The sequence below is a fragment of the Lupinus angustifolius genome, chromosome LG06 (assembly GCF_001865875.1).
Source record: "Lupinus angustifolius cultivar Tanjil chromosome LG06, LupAngTanjil_v1.0, whole genome shotgun sequence".
Taxonomy (NCBI): domain Eukaryota; kingdom Viridiplantae; phylum Streptophyta; class Magnoliopsida; order Fabales; family Fabaceae; genus Lupinus; species Lupinus angustifolius.
The window spans coordinates 9,407,952-9,413,786 of NC_032014.1; positions in this window are offsets into that span (position 1 = coordinate 9,407,952).

Sequence of the window (5,835 nt, forward strand, 5' to 3'; positions counted from 1 at the left end):
CAACCCTTCATCTACCCATTACACAATTTACTCTTTGAAAACCTTTGGTTTTCCCCTCCCCAAAGTAGATTCATTGTCTTTAAAAGAGCCCCCTATAACTTAGATAAACCCTTGGCATTTCACTCTTCTTCTTCACTTTGATTCTAAAAAACTCCAAGGTAAGCTTTCATTCTTTTTCGTTCTTCATCTCTTAGAATCTAACCGTTAAGTGTTTACGAGATTTTAGTATGATATTTATACGGATGTTACGAACATTTTTAACCATGGAAATTTTCTAATAATTTTACTAACTCTTGTTATACTCAAGAACTCGAAAAATGGGTTCTCGTGAATTTAGAAAATCATTGTGTTGAAACCGTGAAATCTTGTTGTTCATGGGGCTGTTTTAGTGTTTAAAAATATGCATGTTATTGAATTTGATGAAAGAGGACGAGTATGAAATCAAATGATGTTTTGATTTAAAATGTCATTTTGAGTATGGGATCAACCCTTGTAAAGAAGGCGTTGAAATGACCATGAAGACGATGAGAATCGTGAATGAGACTTTCGAGGATAAAAGATGGTTCAAGAATATGAATCTTGGACCGGATGGATAAAAGTCTCGGATGTTCTTAAAATAGATTAACATGATGTCTTTACCTTAAAGTTAGCAAGTAAAAGATTTAACTCACAAATCACTAATTGGTTTTTGTGTTTAGTTTCGAGGCGTTCGAAGTTGGACAACCTACCCATTCACTTAAAGGAGATCTATCGCTCTACAATCCAAGATGAGGGAGAATACATCATGAGACAGTGGTGTTTGAATATGACACCCGAATCTCCCAACTACCTCAAAAGTTGGGAGTTATATTTGTTTTCTTAGAAACCCGTACTTAACCAAATGATTGCATGCCTAGATTAAGTACAGATGATTTCTTAAGCTGTATGTCCTAGGATAGCTTAAAATATCAAGTATTGTTGTAGTTATCTAGGAAGGAACACCACTCGGGAAACTAAAACGTGTAGGGATAAAAACTAGCGATGGTATTTGATCTAGTGGCCTAAAAGGTTGAGAGAGTGGGCCTGACCACTGAGCTAGCCACGCCTGGGCGAGCAAGCCACACCTGGGCGAGTAAGCCATGCCTGGGTGAGCCAGCCATGCCTGGGGGAGCCAGACGCGCCTAGCCACTAGACCATCCACGCCTGGACACTGGTCCAACCATGCATGGGCGAGCCAGCCATACCTGGGCTAGAAAGACACACCTGGCCACTAGACCAGCCATGCCTGGGCGAGGGCCAGTCAGCGTGCATGGCCTGTTCTGGGCGGTTTTGGCGCCCGGGCGACATTCCCTCGCACGGGCGAGAATCAGATGGTGATTTTGACTAGTTTTTGGTGGATTTATCGCTTGAGGGACAATCCCTCGATTAGGTGAGAGCCATTTAGAGAATTGAGTCTATTTAGATGAATTTGTCACATCAGCGACAGTCTCTCGCCCAAGCGAGGGACAAATAATAATGTTGATTGTTTTTGACTAATTGATTTCTTAGGCAATAACCCTAGCTTGGGTGTGAAGTGTATTTAACACTTGGGAAAGACCGTGGCTCAGAAGGTTGAGTCTGGTGCCCAAATTGACAAACTTATACAAGTACCTTTGTTCTTGCGCCTTATTCGGGCAAGGATTCTGACGATGACGCCGTGAGCAAGGTGATTCCTAAAAAGGATTACATGATACCACACAGCGAGGTCGTCTGACCGTAAGGGGCTTGGCCATGTGGTTGTCTAGGATAATTCAGTGATGGTTCGTAGTGGTAGGGATGTTATTCCTATATTACGTGATAACGTAAGATCGGGTCCCACAAGAAGTATTCCTTTGGGAGATGTCTTAGGATGGGCCGATTGGTATAAAAGACTGATTAAAAGATTTAATCGACTAACTCCAGTTAGTGTGCATACTCATTATGAATAATGAAGTGGTGGAGAGGAAATTTATGGGAGACGAACGAGTCCCGCGATGTTGAGAGGGACGACGATGGCGGTGATTCGTCAGCAAAGTCTTGAGGGCGAGTCTAGGTGAGACGAGTCCCTTGTATTCCTGGATGATGTATTTTGTTGGATTGGACAATTCTTACAACGCAAACTAGACGATCTCTGATTACCCCTCTTTGCAATCAGGATTGATGAGAGGCATGCCCAACAAGTGTTTGATATGACACCATCCTGAAACAGACAGTTCTTCAGAACAGATCGATCATATAACCTTGCGAGGAATATTTTTGGTGTGTTCAAATCTGCTTGTTGTGGGACCTGTACTATCGGTTATTTCTGAATAGTTTATTGGGAGGATTTTGGTGTAAGGATGGATGAAATAAACTTAACATTCATACATTGAGTTCGTGGATATTGACTCTCATAGTTTGAGATATAATATGATTCATCATTTACATTTAGGTATGCATAATATATTGTATATATTATGTGTGTCTATCTGGATGTAATATTCTTTGTAATTCCATGTCATCAATGAATAATATTCATTAGATGTCTTACTCCCTTTTCTTTCTACTTGTCTTCGATTTGCATTCTCATTCAGATGGACTGTACCGCGAGAATTCGGAGCTACCGATTCTCGATGTCCCAAGAGGTGACATAGAGCAGTGATGGACACCGATACACCTACACATGCCCTTTTGCCTTAGAGCTGGAGATGGTTTGTGATGGCTCTACGATGCGCTTCCCCTCACATCATACAGACTTGGAGGCTTCTTTCATTTTACCTGCTCGGAGACTAGCATCTGCTACACCATCCATTAAGTTTGTGATTCCTTAGGGACCCACTACTGTAGGGCCATCTACTCGAAGACGGAGTTGGGACCACGTGTTCAATCCCCCACCATGGAGGAGAGCTTCTCGAAGGAGGATGCCCGATCTTCAGGCAAATGCGGGAGGGGGAAGTAGTTCGCAAGGTTCTTCTAATGACCCGGAAGAGGAGATGGAGGTTGAAGAGGAGGAGCTGGAAGCCGAAGAAGAGGATTGTGTAGAGTTAGTATGTATAGAAGACTCCATTGAGGTGGTAGACCTCTCCTCCGATTCTAAGATGGAGGAGGACCCAAGTGAATGTTCTAGCGCACCTGCGAACACTGGAGCTAGTCACTAGTAGCCATTTTCATTTCTATTTTACTTTTGAGGCGGGTATCTATGTTGGGTACTTTTAATGTGTTGAATAAACCGATCTACTTTGTATATTTTCAGTTTAGACAAGATTCGATTCCGCTTTGTTTTTTTTACAAACATTTTCCGTTATTTTCAATAAAGAATTATTCCATGATGTGTTAAGTGACTTTTTATTTCCATTAAGTAACGATTGTTGTCTTTTTCACAATTTAGGTTACTTAACATGATGTCCCGAAAAGGAATCGAATATAAGGAAAATAAGTTCATATTATATTATTCAAAATTTTTTTACCCATTTTTAGGCAATGTTGTTGGAGTAATTTTCAGGGTGTTACATATGAACTTTGAGTGTTGACTTTATTTAACACTTATTGATTTGCTCATCCCTTCAAGGTTTTCCTTGATCATTAATCATATTGTCGATCCTTGTCTATATTAAAACTTTTCTTCCTTTGTCTTCATCAACCTTTTGTCTTCATCAAAATATATGTGAGGCATGCTTGCATACATACTCTTGCTCATTCATGCATGCTTGTATCTTCACATGGGAGAGCATCGTGCCAAATCTACCAAAGGAGAAAGCGAATTTTATCAGGAACTGAGGTTCTCCAAATTCAAGCCCATTCAATCATTTGATTAAGATGCTGATCTTGAGTCTGTAGCCAACAATATGCTGCTTTAACAATATAAGTGTCAAAACTTTTTCCCTTCCACACCAAATCATCACTAACATCAATGGAGAAGGTAACTGGAACAGATAAGACAGATTGAAAGACTTAGGTAGGAATCATTAGAGTCTTGAGATGATTCAGAGGCCAGCTCCGTTCATCAAAAAACATCCTTGACTCTAAGCATAGAGTCATGTATATTCACAAAGGGGACATGGTCACATAACCGACCTAGAGAAGTCCAATTATCATACCAAAAAGAGATATCTCCATGGCCAACCCGCACTTGATACCCATCATGCAAATGCACAAGGACATGCATGATCGCCCTTCAAGATATTGTGGTTGCCAACATATTTATGCTGAAGAATCTTAACCCAAAGTTTGCTTTGATTATTCAATATGATTCAACCTAACTTACCCAACATGACAGTGTTGGTAGTCCCGACCATACGCAAACTGAGACCTCCCATGCATTTAGGCCGAGTAACTTTATTCCAACCCACAAGGGAGAAGTTGTTACCATTTCTATTCTTGTCCCAAAGAAAGGAAAAAACCATAGAGTCTATAGTATCACAAATACGCATAGAGAGCAAGAAGTTTTGCATAGTATAAGTAAGAATAGCAGAAAGAACTGAAAATGCTAGGGCTAGACGACCACGTTTATTAAGAAGCTTGCTCTTCCAACCGGCTAAATGAGATTGCATCCACTCAATAATATAGCTAAACTCGTTTTTAGTGACTTGATGAGAGGGAAGCCAAGGTACTTGCCTAAATCGTTTGTAAAATGAATGGTGGAGATCCTAACAAATTTGTCGCACTTGGCTCGACTGATATTCCTAGAACTCAGCCTTAGACTTCTCAACATTAATCTTTAAACCCGAAGCCTTGAAAAAGTCACTCAAAACATTAGTGACAAGTCTGACATGGACCGCCTTGGCTTGAACAAAAAGAAGACAATCATCTACAAAGAAAAGATGAGATATAGAAGGACCCCCTCTAGAAATAGAAATAGGTTTCCAAATGCCATTTTGCACATTGTTATTCATAAGCACAACTAGCTTCTCCATGCAAAGAACAAATAAATATGGGGAATGAGGATCCCTTTGCCTGAGCCCTCCAGTGGAGTTAAAGCTCTCCAGTCTATTGCCATTCCAAATAATGGACAAAGAAGAAACAATGACACAATTCATAATTAAACTAATTACTTTATGGGGAAAACCGAAAAATCCATAAGAGTCAAGTGAAGAAACTCCCAATTAATGCGGTTGTAAGCTATTTCGAGATCAATCTTGAAGACTAATGGTCTATTTGCTTTGTGAAAATATTTCCTATTTTCAATTACCATTTTTATTTCTTGAACACAATTTTCATTTTTAAGAAATGAAAATTAGAATTCATGTTTGGTTTCATTTGATATATTTTTGTTTCCATAAAATGGAAACAATGCAATGTGTTTGTTTATACTTTTCAATACAACATCTACTTCATAAATTGTACAAATATGATTAACTATGTATATTCTCAAAAGTAAACATCAATTTTTAGTGAAGTTAAAATTTAAATGTAAACAATTTTTTTAAACCGACATTTGCAGTAAAGTTTAAAAGCATTTTATTATTGAATCACTTTTTATTAAAATTATTCTCTCATACACTTATATAACTGTTGAAAGCGTTATTCGATGTTTTTTATTTTAGTTGGGAGTTTTCTCCTCTCAACAATTCGTCCTGACAGTAGTGTCTATTTGTTGAAAGATTAATACTCTCATTTTCGTTATGTTCCTTTTGTAAGTAAGAGAACTCGGTTTTATTCTTTGTTCGCCATCTCGGCTTTGTTGAAATAAATTCCAACGCCGGTATAATGATTTCAAGAATATTCCAGTTACAACTTACTTTCTTAATAATCATGTGAATAAGTCATTCCTTCTTTGCCCCATCTCGGCTTTGTTAGAATAAATTCTAACGCTTGTATAATGGTATCGAAGCAATTACCTATTACATAATTATTAAGTAC